This window comes from Ambystoma mexicanum, chromosome 5p, assembly GCF_040938575.1.
Source record: "Ambystoma mexicanum isolate Mex_15411 chromosome 5p, UKY_AmexF1_1, whole genome shotgun sequence".
Taxonomy (NCBI): Eukaryota; Metazoa; Chordata; class Amphibia; order Caudata; family Ambystomatidae; genus Ambystoma; species Ambystoma mexicanum.
In genome coordinates, this window is record NC_090930.1 from 173,205,307 (window position 1) to 173,221,114 (window position 15,808).

The 15,808-nt window shown below is 47.4% G+C and overlaps 1 protein-coding gene across 1 annotated transcript in view; it reads right to left on the reverse strand.

Annotated features, from left to right (window-relative positions):
* The window catches only part of ATRX (ATRX chromatin remodeler), a 2,430,811-nt gene that overhangs the window by 1,708,288 nt on the left and 706,715 nt on the right, over window positions 1-15,808 (reverse strand). The gene's annotated exons all lie outside the window — the stretch shown is intronic.

The following is a 15,808-nucleotide window of genomic DNA, read 5'->3' on the forward strand; positions in this document are numbered from 1 at the left end:
TCTTGATTTTGAATTTAACGTTAGAAACATTGTCCCCATAGTTATAAGCAGGCAGACGATCAAGAGTTTCGGAGGGATTCGACAGCCAATCGAAAGTCATCCAAATGTATAGGCATTGCTGTGAAATCAGTTACTGGAAACGGTTATTTGAACGTGGAGCACAGAAAATTGAAAAATGCACAACATCTATCATTAAGATATATTTCCCAAATCATCCATAGGGTTGGATTATGGAAGGAAAACCTATTATGGTGAACCAGCAGGCACTGCGATGTAGACAAACGCAATCAATGTAAGGTAGCAGAGTGGGAAGGCTTTTTCTCAGGAGGGCCGTCTAAATGGTCTATAGCAACAATGAGTACACACAAATCACCACCAATAATTCCACTTAGGCAGGTAGGTAGGTACAACAATATACATTGATTCATTAGGCCTTTAACAAATACTAAGCAATCAAAACGTCTGGGTCTCATTGCTTCGCCCCAAAGGGGAACCCTTCCCTATAAGGCTAGGGAGGTGAGGCAGCTACCCAATAGTTACCCTAGGGGTGGTAAAAAGCAGGAGGACCTCATAGGGAGGGACTCACTCATGGGGATAAGGACTTCTGTCCTGTGAAAAACCTCCCTAAATCCTTGTTCCCAGAAGCCATGGCTTATTGACCCCTCCTCCCACCCAACCTGAAGCTACTACTGTATGTTATTATGAAGTCTCTACTACTGCATCTGCAAAACCAAATAGGACTGAGCCGAAAAGAAACCAAAGAAATTACAGAAGAGTTGAAGGGATTATCCAAGAACTGGGATGAGGTGGCCACTAGGAGCCATGAAGATAACCGCAAAGGCATGCATAACACTGAAACTAAGCTGGGGCGGGCACAATCATATACAGTAAAGATGGAGGAAAGACTAGACGTGTTTTGGAGCATTAAGAGCAGCGGGGGCAGCTGAAGTCTGTCCAAAAGGACCTGGAAAATTCAAACTTGTGCTGCCCGAAGTATCAAGAGACAGTCGGTCTCTAAAGAAGAGGTCGAAAGGAATTACAGAAGCCTGAGGGAACCAGAATCGCTGCAGAGGTTGACAGTGTGGTTCATAAAACACGTTGAGACCGCCGCATTAACAGCTGCGTGGAGTCGCACAGATGCAAGTTTAGCAAAACAGGAAGACGTGCTGAAAGAGTGCAGAACCAACAGCCCTGGAAGGACCGGCATCACTCCCCCGTAAAGATACAGATAACAGGAATTGCAGGAAAGCCAGGTGGGTTCCAGGGAGACCAAAGAATCAAGTATTCTCCAAGAGTGGTCTCCCTCGTCACAGTAGAGGTACACAAAGCCAAGATCCATGGGAGCAATCTCCCTTGTTCCAATGCGTTAGGGAGAATTATTAGAAATGTGCTAATTCCCTTCTACCTTCGAGACTCTCTGCTATTTTGCTGGACTTTGGGAATTTTAATTTTTATCCTGGAGAGAGCAACACCTTTTCCCCACTCTCTCATATATTTTTCTTTGATTTGAACACTTGTTTCTTTTGGTTTTGGAGTACGAGACAGATTTCCCAGAGGTTTAAATACCTTTTCTTGGTTAAACTATTGTTTCCAAGAGAAGTAAAGTGAAATTGACTTTACTTACCTTTTGTAACTTTGTAGACCCAGCACACACTATCTTACATCGAGTGCTGGAGAGGTTAATTAGTATCCTTTTTTTTTACTTTCTCAAGTAACATTTTTATGTAACCCTTTCTACAATTAATGGTTGGTGGCAGTGGTTTACTTTTTCCTACAATTATGTGTTTTAACCACGGGCGGCAATTGCAGCCACAGTAAGGCACCCATCGGTGCCCATTTCGTCAAAATGGCCGGTCTTTTTCTGCCATTTCTTGTTGGAAAAGTCCTTCTTGAGATTTATTCTGTGCACCAAATCATGTTTTGTCCCTTTGTTCGTTTTGTCTTTGGTGGGGTTCACTGGTGAAGCCAGGCCAGGAAGCAAAGGAGGAGCCCGAAACTCCCTGTGCTTAGTCGCCTTGGTTACAGGAATACACCCAAAGGTGATTGGTCAGCTGGCTGTCCTTGGAAGACAGCAACCCTGCTGTGGGAGTGACAACTAGGATGCAAATGAATGGGAGAGACTAACATAAAAGGCGAGATCTTTTGCAAGGAAGGCAGAGTCTACCACTGGACGAAGGAATCCAAAGAAAACTTGGAAGAGAAACTTGCTGCAACTCCTGGATCGTTGGTTTGCCTGGTGAAGCCCTGCTACTGTGCTGAAGCTCCGAATTCGCCTCGACTAGAGAAGCCTTGCAAAGGACGACTTCTCCCCTTGGGTTGGTGGGATCAATCGACCCCAAGACAAACTAATCTGTTCATTCGCTTGTTTCTGGCTGTACTTCCAATTACTGCTGCAGGAACCGAGTGCCAGGGAGAGGAACACCAGAAAAGATTATCGTTTTTAAGTCAGACGAGCCCCAGGAAGATCCTCCGGACTCCCTCGAAGCAGGACTAACCAAGCCTGAGCCGCCTCAACAGAGTGCTGGACCCCCGAAGCAAGGAAAGCCCACAAAGTATCCGAGAACCGTGGTGGTACTACTCGTGAGAAGCTGAAACCGCGAAGTGCAGCACGCGAGAGAGAGCAGATCCTCTCGGTAGGGAAGACGGCGTGGAGGGCAGATGGACATTTCTAGAAGGTCCAGGTACACGCTCTCCTGGCCCAATCCGGAGCAATGAGGATCATTTGGGATCAGAACCTGCGTAACATCCTTAACACTTGCAGAATGACGGGGACTGGAGGAAACGCATACAGAAGTGGGAATGACCAATCCACTACGAATGCGTCTAAGGCTCCTCTCGGAAAAAATTCCCTTGAGCAGAATCTCTCGCATTTCCGGTTGGCACTGGTGGCGAAGAGATCTGTTGATGAGAATTCTCATAAATGGCTAATCACCCTTGCCTATTGAGTCCCTCAGCAGCTTTGCTGGATTTCGGGATTTTTTTTCTCACCTGGTAAAAGTGTGAGCCTTTTTCCCACTCTTACATGTGTTTTGCTGTGTGTTTTTACCATTTGTGTGATCTTGGGCTCTGGAGCCTCACCTACTCTAAGAGCACCATTTTTGTGTGTGTTACACAGCACCTTCAGTGCAGTGACACAGGGTTGTCTTTTAGACTTCCCATTGACTCCATTTTTCTGGGATCGACTGTCTCCCAGAAACATGTAAAGTTGCCATTAACTCTATGTAGTCTCTTTACACTACAGACCCAATACACCCCATCTTACATGGAGTATTGAAAAGGGTTAATTCCTATCCCTTTTTGTCTGTCTCTTGGAGCACTGTTTAACTCCCTTTACATCAAGAATTGGCTGGTGGCAGTGGTAACTACCCTGATTTTTCTACCACGGTTATCTTATATAACCATGGTATTGTTTTAGGCTATCATATTAGCCTTGAACATAAACCCTCTTGACCAATTACATTTTATTTTGGCTCCAGCTGGGTTTATTCGCCATTTCTTTTTGTTAAAGTCTTTCTCGTGTTTTCTCTGCGTGCCAAACCGGGGTTGATTTCTTTGTTCGCAGTCTTTTCGAGGGCTTCTGCACAGAAGCCCTCCTTAAGGCGTCTGAAAGTCTAGGTATGCAGGATGTGAGGGAGGGGTCTTGGGACCCCTGCAAAGGGTTCCCTTGGTAACCCAAGTCGCACTCCTGTTTGATTGGCTGGGTGACTGTCCTTGCCAGGACAGCCACCCTCCTGTGTGATTTGACAGCCAGGCTGAATGAATGGGGGAAAACTGCATAAAAAGCAGGTCTCTGGGACCGGAGAGGCAGAGTCGCCACTGGAAAGAAAGAACCAACGAGGAGCTGATGGAAGAGGACCCCTTCAACGACTGAACCACCTGGTGAAGCCCTGCTGCAGGTCCGAATCATCAGAATCCGCCGACAGAGAAGAACCTCCAGGGAACTTCTTCCCTTGAGCTGGTGGGACCAACCAGTTCGCCCAAACTGCAAGCCAGGACCCCTCCTCTGGTCGAATTCGCTGTACAGAGCTACAGTGGGCCGGATAGCCAGGAAGGTCTGAACCTGCTTGGGTTTTAAGGAGCGCACCTTTTATTTGTTGCTTTACTCTGCTGCTGGTTTCTTGGATAGTGCAGGACCCTCCAGTCTTCCTACTTCGTGTCAGTCCGACAGTCGCTTCACAAACCGTGAGCATGCAGGAACTAACGGGAACGTCCGCCTCAGCTACAGCTTCCTTTCTGTTTTAAGGTACTGTGCAAACCTGGTTGCTTGTTTCGTTCAGCCGCGGCGAAAGTGTGTGAAATCTTTCTCCAATCTGAGGGCTTGTCCTTCTCTCCTCTTTGAACTAACTTTTCTACCACCCAACCTCGTCTGAAATCCGTGGGGCGAACTTTACCGCCAACTACCCTGAATCGTGTGATCTTGAGCAAAAGACTTTTGTCCCATTGACTTTGGCCCTAAGCCTTTTCGATCTGATCCTCACTGTAGTTCCTCTTGCTCTATTGCCTTGAGTACTTAACTGTTGGTGAGGTTCAATTTCTGGTTAACTGTCTTTCCCTCCCTTTTAAATTGCTGGAGTGCCATTTTGCTCACACTTCATTTTGTGAGCTTAACTTGTCTGGAATTTAAGGGAAGTGGTGTGGTGTATTAAGAGTGTGATTTTTAAACTGCTTATAAGGGTGTAATGTTATACAGCTGAAGAGTGAAATAAATATATATTCTTTTTTTTTTTAAAACCTTGAGTCAGAGTTTGCCTGAATCATAGTAATTGCTGTCCTTTGTGTAACTATTTGATACTGCTCACTTACTCTTGAGATAAGTCTGGCTGCTTAGCCATCGCTACCACTTTACTGTGTAGTACAGGCTTGTACCAAAGGTGAATTTGTACTGTCACTTGTAGTCTTAATTGTGTGTGGTGTTCCTACTACCAAAGGGTACTGCATATAATTCTGCCTAACAGGATCCACTTGTGGGGTTCTCCAAAGGGCAAAGACCTCCAGAAGGACTTCCTGGGCCAAATCCCACTCGTGAGAGATAGCGCTCTGCCTGCTCAGAGCGTCCACCGCCGCATTGTCCTTTCCAGCCAGATGAACTGCTGAGAGCGAAATACCCTGCTGGATTGCCCAGAACCAGAGCTGCATTGTGCCTCTGCACAACGGGAGTGACCCTATCCCCCCCTTTTTTGTTGTGGCCACTGTGTTGTCCGTCATGATCAGGACACTCTATCCCCTGCACTGACGGCAGAAAAGCCTTCAGGACCAGCCTGATGGCCCTCAGCTCTATCAGGTTGAGGTGGAGTTTGGACTCCGACAGAGACCAACGAACGCTTGCGGTCAAGTCTTCGGCGTGAGCTCCCCATCCTGTGAGGGAAGCTTCCATCAATACAGTCACCTCGGGCCATGGTTGCCAAAACAGTTCCCCCTTCATCAGGTTCCCCTCGTTGGCCCACCACAGAAGATCCTGGGAGACCGATAGTGGAATCTGAATGGGATCCAACATCTTGCCTTAGAACTGCGACCACTGCATCTTGAGGACCCATTGCAGGGATCTCATCCTCAGCCTGGCCCCTGGCACCAGAAAAATGCTGGATGCCATGAGGCCGAACAACCTTAAGAATACGAAAGCCGGGAGACTTGGCATGTTGAAACTTGTCCACCATCTGCACAATGTGATGAGCCCTTACCCTGGGAGGGAGCACTTCCAAGGACATATCCAAAACAGCCCCGATGTACTGGAGCTGTTGGGAAGGTGTCAGTTGCGACTTCTTAAAATTGAGGGAGAAGTCTAGCTTGTGGAGGGAGAGGCAGGTGAGACTAAGGTGATCCAACGCTTGTTCGTGGAGAAAGCGCACAAATCAGCCAGTCGTCCAGGTAGGGGTAGACTTGAATCCCCCCCCTTAGCCTGAGGTACTCTGCCACTACCACCATTAGCTTGGTGAAGACCCTCGGGCGGAGGTCAATCCGAATGGCAGGACCCAAAATTGAAAGTGAGAGTCGCCAGCCGCAAACCTCGGGTACTTCCTGTGCTTGGTATGAATCGGCACATGAAAGTAAGCATCCTGTAGGTCCAGAGACACCAACCAATCCTGAGAAGTTTGTTCAACCAATGCAAATCCAGGATGGGTCTCAATCGCCCTCGTCTATCTTTGGAATCAGAAAATATGGGGAATACCATCTCTTGTTCCTCTCTGCTACAGGCACCAGTTCTGTAACGCCTTTCTCCAGCAGTGTCAAAATTTCCTGTACAAGGAGCGGCTCTGGAAGCTTCAAAGAGATTCCCTGGTGGATTGTCGTGAGGCAGCTGTAGCAAGGGAAGGCAGTAGCCGTGGGCTATTGTACGCAGAACCCACACATCCAAAGTAACAGCTCACCATTCTTCAAGATGCCGAGACAGTCTGCCCCCCAACCGGAGAACCATGGGACATGGCCTCATGACCGTTTAGGAGCGGCTGCGGCAGCGCCTGAAGTCAAAGAGGCAGCTGCTGAGTGGCTTCGGCAGCTCCAAATTTTCCAACCACCATGTCTACTTTGACGCTGACCCCTTTGACTGGCGGCCCATCTCGTTCTACCAAAGGAGGAGTAATAATGAAAAGAACCACCCCTCCGCTGCTGTCCCCTAGGACAAAAAGGCAGAGGTTGATGCAGAGCAGCAATTAAAGATTTCGCTGCAGCTTTGGAGGTCTGCAACCTCTCAAGGCTCTTGTCAGCCTTGCTGCCAAACAAATGCAAGCCATCAAAAGGCATGTTCAAAAGACGGGCTTGCACATCTGGAGCAAAACCAGACTTCTGCAAACACGCAAATCTGCGTAGAACAATGCTCGCAGCCATGGACCTGCTAACACTGTCGGCTGTGTCCAAACCCGACTGAAGGGATTCACACATGGCATCCTTGCCATCTTGCACGAGAGCAAGGAACCTATCCCTTTCTTCCCCCTCAAGAAAATGCTCAGCCACAAGAGAAACACTGCCACAGAATGTGTGAAAATCTTGCCAAGGGACAAGTGGAGTTGGCCAATTTCAGAGCCATACTCCCTGCAGAAAACACCTTGCGTGCACAACCGTCGAAGAGATTCCAGGGTCTGCCAAGCAGTCGCCACCCTTTTCTGCAAGGTCAAATGAAAAGGTAACACTGGATCAGAGGACGGACCTTGGTCCAAAATATCGTCAAGTCATCCTGAACAATTCAGGAGGAGTGGACCAACCAAGATATTCTGTGACCCTAGCCATCAGTCTCCTGTAGGACGACTCAGCATGAGCCCCAGGCTCAGGTCTGCCAAACTCCACCTCAGGAGAAGCGTCTAAGCCACTGGTATCCTGAAGAGACTGCTGCAAGTCTTCCAATTGACTATCCCCAGAAAAGACAGGAGGTCATATCAGGGTCAAAATCTACATCTGAACTCTCCTCCTCCTCATAGATGTCATCCAGAGGGAGGTAAAAGACTTGTCTCGGGACAGCCGAGGGTTTGGAGTTCTTAACAGGCCTAACAGACTTGGAAGTAGACTTCCTTGGAGGATCCACCACACCAGGGACATCCAACAGCAAATACCGGACAAAAGGCCCCAAAGGTGTCGAGGGTGCCGATGGCTTTGGCGTCGAGAGCGCTCACGGCTTCGACATCGACAATGGTGCTGACGGCGCCAAGGGCTAATACAAAGGCAAAGCTTCAACGTTCGTATCCGAGCCCTTAGCAGGTTTCTGCGGTCTTGCTGGGGACGAGGACAGAGACCTGGAAGCACAACTCTTGCGACCATCCTGAGCTTTGTCCGAATGGGACCTCGAAGGTTCCCGATGAGGATCGCGCCGAGGACCCGAGCCCGAAGGTGCACGAGCCACGGATCGAGACTGTTCCTTGCCAGCTTCATCAGAAGGCGCGGACAGAACTGTGCCCTGCGTTTCGAAAATCGCCAACATCTGCATCCCTGAAGGCAGCCCATTCCTCCAGAGTCGAGATATTCATTAAGCCACTTTCCTCGCAGCTCCATCCTCCGAGGACCACGGGGAAGGCGACCGGTGACGGTGCTTCTGAGAATGCCGACAAGAAGGAGGAATAGCGGGAACCACTCTGGGACCGAGATCCCAGGGACTCCGTCCGAAGCAGAGAGTCGCCCCTCGAATCGTCAGTGGACATGCCCTTGGACTTAGACTTAGATTTACGGGACTTACTAGGTTTGGAACCCCTACCTACCTAAACCTTTCCTTTACACTCCCGCAAGGCCTTAGCAGTCAGCTACTGGCATTTGGAACAGCCTGTGTCGTGACTCTCTCCCAAGCACCACAAACAAATGCGATGCGGGTCGGTAATCGACATCTTAGACTTCCAGTCCCGCCAAGTCTTGAAGGCAGACCGCAGTCTCGGAGTGGTCAAAGAAGAGATTCACGAGGCACGCTGAGTCTCAGAAGCAAACATGTTTGCGGAAAAAACGGAACTGAGGCTACGGGTGCCATGCGTCCTATTTATAACATCCGGTGACGTCGCCCTCGACGGAGGCCTTCGACCCGACACCATTGACACAGGACGCCCTCTGCCGAAAAACTTTCCGACGTAAACACAATCCATTCGAAAAACACAGTATTTTGGTTTTCTTTTGACTTGCTTTCTGACGAGCACCCCAGTTATCGTGTGTTGGGGTAGGGAAAGGTAGAGAAGGAGGTTATTCCTCCTTCTTTAAATAAAAGTCTATAGTCAAAATTATACCGTATGGTCAGCCTCTTTACTTTATCTCACCACAACAGTTACCATAAAATGGGTATAAACATTCACCCATAGGAGAAGAAAGCAAAGGATTAAATAACCAGTGAAACACAGGGAAACAGTCAGATGCATGAAATTTAGTAAAGGCTTTTTAGAATAGGCACTGAACTATTTATGCAACACTTGATGAGCCTAAAATGGTCTGGCGAATTGTGCCCTAAATCATCAGTTCCAAATGTATGTTTTTCAGGTAGGTTTACAAAACAAATGGACGATGCCAGGGGATACAACACAAGTCAAAAGTAAGTAAAATCACTCAATCCCAGACAGAGGGACAGGCCTAGGAAGGGATCCTTGACCAGGATTCCAAAGTCAAGAGACTGATTTAGGGACAGGCCTTTTAATTATGTTAACTAACCCAGACTTTGAGACTGCTGCTAAAAACAGACCACTCCTGAGGTTTCAGAATGCATGGGGGACCCAGTTATTTGTGATTGGTCCAGTCAAGGAATACCCAGGGATCGTGGGTGCAGAGTTCACTTTTGGAAGCAGGATTTAGGATTTCAACTTCCAACTGAACACCCAAACCAAGAAAAGACAGACTTCTGCAGCAAAGGAGATCTCAGGACACTTCTAAGATGCAATGAAGAGCGATTGCAACTTGAAGTCACCACGATCAAACAGTTTTTAGAAAGATTATCTTTTTTGCTGCTTTCCTCTCAGGCTTCAAAATGACCCCTTTATTTGTGCTTCCTTTTGAATCATGGCTTGATTTTTTGGTAGCAGGTAAAACCTTCAGCTTCACTTACCTTGTCTTTTTGCTCATTCTTTGGGGGAAACTGATCAGTCCGCAAGACTATCAGTACTGAGATGGCTTCTTTTAGTGAATTTCTTGCATCGTTGCAATTGCACTCATCACTCTAAAGTGATGCGTGCAATTGTAATCCTAATGCCTTCTAAACCTTAAGGCTTAGAAGGCAATGATCCTAGAGCAGGGATCAAGACTTGTTGTACCAACCCGTCTAGGAGTCGAAGCACCTATTAAGGTCTTCTTGAGATCAAGAAGAGGAGCAAGGCTTAAGAAGACAATTGGAGTTGGTGCTGGTCACCTGCAGGAGTAATTCTGGACTTGTGAACAGGCTTTGTTAGGACAGTGTTTCTGGTTCAAGGTGAGTCAACTCTGATGTAACACATTCAGAATGGCATTCAGTTATTCTTGTGGAGTAAAACCAAAGTAGTTAGACTTTTAGAATACATAAAGTAATTCAAGGGCAGCAGACCCTATTGGTCCTAACTCACAATGTTATTCACTAACAGAATCACTTGATTAGACCGACACTGTTACAAGTATATCTCGCAGCATCTGTACATTTCTTCTATTATGAATGCATACAGTTACACCACCAATATTACTTTTAAGAACACAGTTTAGAGCCCGTAAAGCAACTCATTCTTTCTAGACGGGCATTCAACTACTCATGGGCAAGTAATAACCCAGTAAACTACTTGAGAATTGCACTAAAGCAATGCAGTAAAAGCAAAACCAAATTACAGTTTAAGAAGAGCAACAGCTAACCAGGGTCAATATAACCTATTAGTATTTAAAGTATTACACTATTTCTAATCCAGAATTACAGTTTAACAAGGATATTTTTCAAAAGTGTAAGATAGAATTCTAGGGCAAGAAGTTTTAGCTGACTTAAGAAAAGCAATCAACAGTTCAAGGTAAGTAAGGACCTATATACTTCTTAGAGGGGAAGTATGCAAATCTTAAGCAAAGCAAGAACTTCAAGAGTGTATTAGAAATGCTCTAAAGCAGATCAGGGGAAGCAAAACCCCATTAGTGCACTTTAAGAATGGCACACAGCTATACAACGTAGGTAAGACCGTATTGGTAAGCTGTTACACTCATTCACTTTAGAAATGATAAAACAGTACCTACACGTGTTACTTTTCAGAAAGGGGGGGGGGAACTAGTCATGGTAAGTAAAATAAATATACTTTTTAAAGGAGCAACCAGCAACTTAAAGCTAAGTATATACTTGAAGACATTCAGTAACTTATTCTATTACAGAGATACAGTTACATCACTAACCTCTAGCAAGTACGTACATTCCACAATGGTTCTAATTTTCAGGACAGAAGCCTTATCATCAAAGTCCTTCCCTATTTTAGAGCATGAGTTTTCTCAGATGCAGAAGAGGGACCTTTGTGATCTAGGAGCCAGCTGTAGGCAGGTCAGGATAGAGTTCCGTTGCAGGAAAGTCAGAGTTCGAGAGGATCTCTCTTTACACAAGTATTAACATTTGAGTTAGTTGTAAGTGTTCAGGGACATCACAGAAGGCTTCCTATAGGCGTTCCAACGTTAGAACTGGGCGAATGGTATGGGCAAACTCCCATATCATCCACTCAAGCACACAAGATTGACACAAGACTTAAGTACTACCCAAGCCAACACAGTACCTCAGCAAAGAATGCAAACTGGGGGATGGTTGTCTTCCTGAAGCAGCAGCAAAGGACTCACTCCTTGGATTCTTGGTCTGGACACTGAAGAAACGGACACTGAATGCTAAATGGCAGCAGTCGACAGGAGAGGCTTTCAACAAAAAAACGTCAAGGTTTCTAGCGGCTCTGCAGTTTTGGCACCCTTTACAGGTACCTGATGAACGAATATTGCCGGTCGTATTATTTACACTAATTTGGTCCTGCACTCTGGTGAGGGGACTTCGTGGATTCGTATCGTCTCTCTGTAGGTCCAGCAGGAGCCCACCAAAGTTTCTGCAGAAACAGACTTCGGAAGACCATGCACTGAACACTGTCACGAGGTCACTGGGTATTAGTGGTTTGCAACCCAGCCAGTTCACAGTTCAGAGGGATAGCTTGAAATGCAGATCTTCTTGGTAGGAGTCTCTTTCGGGACTCCCAGGTCGATTGGAAGGAAGGGTTAAAACAGGCTCTGGCTACACAGTAAGCTCTCCAGTTGCAGGAATTCGTTACGGCCGTCTTTTCTTCATTTTCTTCCTTATATTTGGTTCCAGTGGTCGAATTGTCAGAAGCTTCCAGGAACAGACCATCAGGAACTATAGCATAAATGATGCAAACCCTCCCTGCAGTTTACGGAAAGGGGCATCTGGCTATCCAATCAGCCAGCTAGCTCCCCAGTAGGAACTGGTTCTTTTCAGGTAATGGGAAAGAGAAAGGGCTGCAGAGTTTAGGACTCCTCCCTCACTTCTACCTTCACAGACACTCTGGAGCTTCGGTAGGGAACACAAAGGGCTCCCATCGTAGACAAAATTACATCCAGGATCTTTCCCGCCTAGGACTGCTGAAGACCAAAGAAACAACAAGGATACTTAAAAGTGATACAAAAGAAGGGACCCAACATTTCTAGCAGAATCGTGACTCTCTTGTACATTACGACAGCTGATTTGAGAGCCTAACAGTAATAATGACTAAAGGTTACAAAGTTATAACCACTGCCACCAGCCATTCAAGTGAACTTGCTATTGTAACAAATGTTCCCAGGACAGTGAGAAAGGGGATCCAGTATATCTCCTCAGCACTCGTTGGGGGTGTGCAGGTCTCTAGTAGTCAATGTAAAGGAGATGGTAATCCCATTGTACTCTTGGGAACAGTAGTTCACCCAAGATACAAAGAGAAATAAGAGGGAAGGGAATAGTTTCTTACCTGTAACTCCATTTCTCCAGCATTGGTATCTTTCATGGATTCACATGCTTAGAATATTCCCTGTCGTCAGACTGGGACCCCTCGGTACACATATATAGCCTTTTCCTATAGGAAAACTTCTGACACTTTTGTGTCCCATCTACGTCCTTTTAGGACCCGCCTACGCATGCTCCGTAGGCCGTCCCAGTATAAGAGGCCCGCCCCCGTGGCTCCCCTTCAGATTTCGGCCCCTTCAAAGTAGGAAGGGTTAAACTTATCAATCAAATACATTGCATTCCGGGGAGGTTGGCGGGCGCATGTGAATCCATGAAAGATACCAATGCTGGAGAAATGGAGTTACAGGTAAGAAACTATTCCCTTCTCCAGCATTGGATCTTTCATGGATTCACATGCTTAGAATAGATTGTATAGCAGTAACACTTGAGACGGCGGTGAGAATGTAATGTAATATACCCTCACCATCCTACACAATGCATATGTACAGTAGGAATAAGTTAACTCATAACCTTACCCACATAAAGTATACTGTCATCAAAAAGGTAGAAAGCAGATTCTCCACAGCGTGGAGCTTACCTTACTGAAACAGATGGCGCAGGACAGCTCTTCCCACCTGCACCTCGTCCGCATGCTGCCTGGCAAGGCAGTAGTGGCGGGTAAACGTGTGGGGCACTGACCATGCCGCAGCTTGGCATATGTCCGTCAGCGGAATTCCTGCCCATAAAGCTGCTGAGGAGGACATTGATCTTGTAGAATGGGCTCTAGGATGTCCTTGCAGTGGCCTTCCAGCCTTGGAGTGACAAAAAGCAATCGTTGATGAGACCCATCGAGCCAATCCCTGTTTAGAGATTGCTTTCCCTCTCGTCGACGGACCATATGCGATGAACAGTTGTCGAGTAGACCTGAGTTCCTGTGTACGATGTATGTAAAATTTCAGAGCCCTCTTAACGTCCAGGGTATGAAGAGCTTTTTCTGCTGTCGATGATGGTGTGGCGAAGAAAGTAGGGAGAACAATGGACGAGTGTTTGTGATATACTGTCGGAACTTTTGGGACGAACGTAGGATTAGTTGCCAAGACCACCTTGTCCTTAAAGAATCTTAAGTATGGCGGGTCTACGACCAGCGCTTGCAATTCCGAGATTCTCCCAGCTGATGTGATAGCAATCAAGAATGCCAACTTCCACGAAATGAATCTTATGTCGGACGTGGCCATAGGCTCAAAAGGCGGTTTCATTAGGCCTGCCAACACTGTGTTGAGACTCCAAGTTGGGGGGAACGTTTTACCGGGGGAAAAACTCGAAATAAACCCCTCATGAAGTGTTTCACAATTCTGTCGCTAAATAGCAGAGACGAGTGCCTCTTCCTCGTGAACCTTGAGATGGCCGTCAGGTGCACCTTTATCGATGTGAAGGATAACCCCCTCTCTGCCAAGAGGAGCAGGTAAGGTAGAACTTGTTCCGGCATCACCAACAACGGTTGTAGGCCTTGTTGTCCTCTACACCATTCACAGAACCTCCGCCACTTATAGGAGTAAGATTTGTTTGTAGAAGGGGCTCGAGCCGCCAGCAGAATTTTTTGACAATCCTCCGAAACGTCTAAAGCACCGAACTCCGAAAAGTCAGGAGCCAGGCTGCAAGGTTGAGACTGTCCGGGTCGTGATGCCACACCGTGCCTTTGTCCCGGGATAGTAGGTTCGGGACTCTCGGAAACGCTATGGGATGTTCCAGCGACAGGTGAAGCAGGTCGGAGAACCACGGTTGCCTTGGCCAGTATGGTGCCACTAGAATTACCCAGCAATTGTATCTGCATATCCACTGTATCGTCCTCCATATGAGGGGGAACGGGGGAAAAGCATAAAGGAACATGTCCGTCCAGGGGAAGGAGAATGCCTCCCCCATGGAACCCTCTTGGGGCCATCTGCTTGCGAATTGCTCGCAATTCTTGTTGTCTTTGGTCGCGAAGGCGTCCAGAGGGGGGTGACCCCATTTCTCGAACACTTTCATCAGGTGACCTGTGTCCATTTCCCACTCGTGTATCTGGGCCATGCTTCTGCTGAGGGAGTCTGCTTGGGAGTTCCTCACCCCTGGGAGGTGGTGAGCCACGATGGAAATGTGCTTTAATGCCCAATGCCATGTTTTCTGGGCTTCTATGAAAGAGTTCTTGATCGCGTCCCTCCTTGTTTCCTCAGGAAAAACATGGCCATTGCATTGTCGGTCAGTACTCGTACTCGCGAACCCTTGATGTGTGGTAGGAATGCCTTCAAGGCCCATCGTACTGCTCTGAGCTCTAACATGTTTATGTGTAGGAGTGACTCCGTTGGAGACCAGCGACCTTGCGTTTGGAGAGCACCCATGTGAGCTCCCAATCCGGTTAGGGACGCATCCGTGACTATGGTTTGCTGAAACTCCGGTTCCTGTAGGGGTACACCGTTGTTCAGATTGTGGAAACTCTGCCACCACTGAAGGGTCCGAAGCAGCTTGTCGTCAATGGTTATCTTGTCCGACCACGATCCTTTAGCCTGCGTCCATCGGTCCGCGAGGAATACTTGGACTGGCCTCATCTCATGAATAGGTGACAGTTTTCCACCAGATGGATGCAGGATGCCATGGCCCCTAGGACCGAAACATTTTCTCACTGAGAGCCTGGTGTTTCGCCGTAGTCGGCTCGCTTGCTGATTGAGTCTTGAGGTTCTGTCGAGAGACGGTTTCACTAGCCCTGACTGGGTCTCGAACTGTGCCCCCAGGAATACCAGCGTTCTCGATGGCCGCAGAGAGGATTTTTCGAAGTTTATGGCGAATCCCAGCTGTTGTAGAAGCTGCATGGTGGCTTGTAAACTTGTGTTGGTCGACGCTGGGGAGGATCCCCTTACCAGCCAGTCGTCGAGGTATGGGTATACATGGTGGCCTTGCTTCCTTAGCCAGGCCGCTACTGGAGCCAGGCATTTCGTGAACGTCTGGGGGAGGTCTTGAGCCCAAAGGGAAGAACCGTGAACTGGTAGTGAGTCCGCCCTATTACAAATCTCAGGAATTTCCTGTGTTTCTGACACATTGGAATATGGAAGTACGCGTCCTGTAAATCCAGGGACGCTAGAAAATCCCCCTCTTGAGCGGAACGGATCACTTCCTGCAGAGTGAGCTCCTTGAATTTTAGGCTCTTTAAAGACTTGTTGAGATCGCTTAAGTCTAAAATGGGACGCCATTTGCCGTTCGGCTTTTTTACGACGAAATATCTTGAGTAGACTCCTTGACCTCTCTGTGATGTTGGAACTAATTCTATCACGCCCTTTGCTAACACGAGTGTTACCTCTTGTTGCAGTATCTTCAGATGGGAATGAGCGTTGAACGCAGGTGGAATGTGCGGAGGGCTGTGTTTGAATTGTAGAGTGTCCGTTTCTTATAGTGTCCAGCACCCATTGATCCGTCGTTATTCGTTCCCAT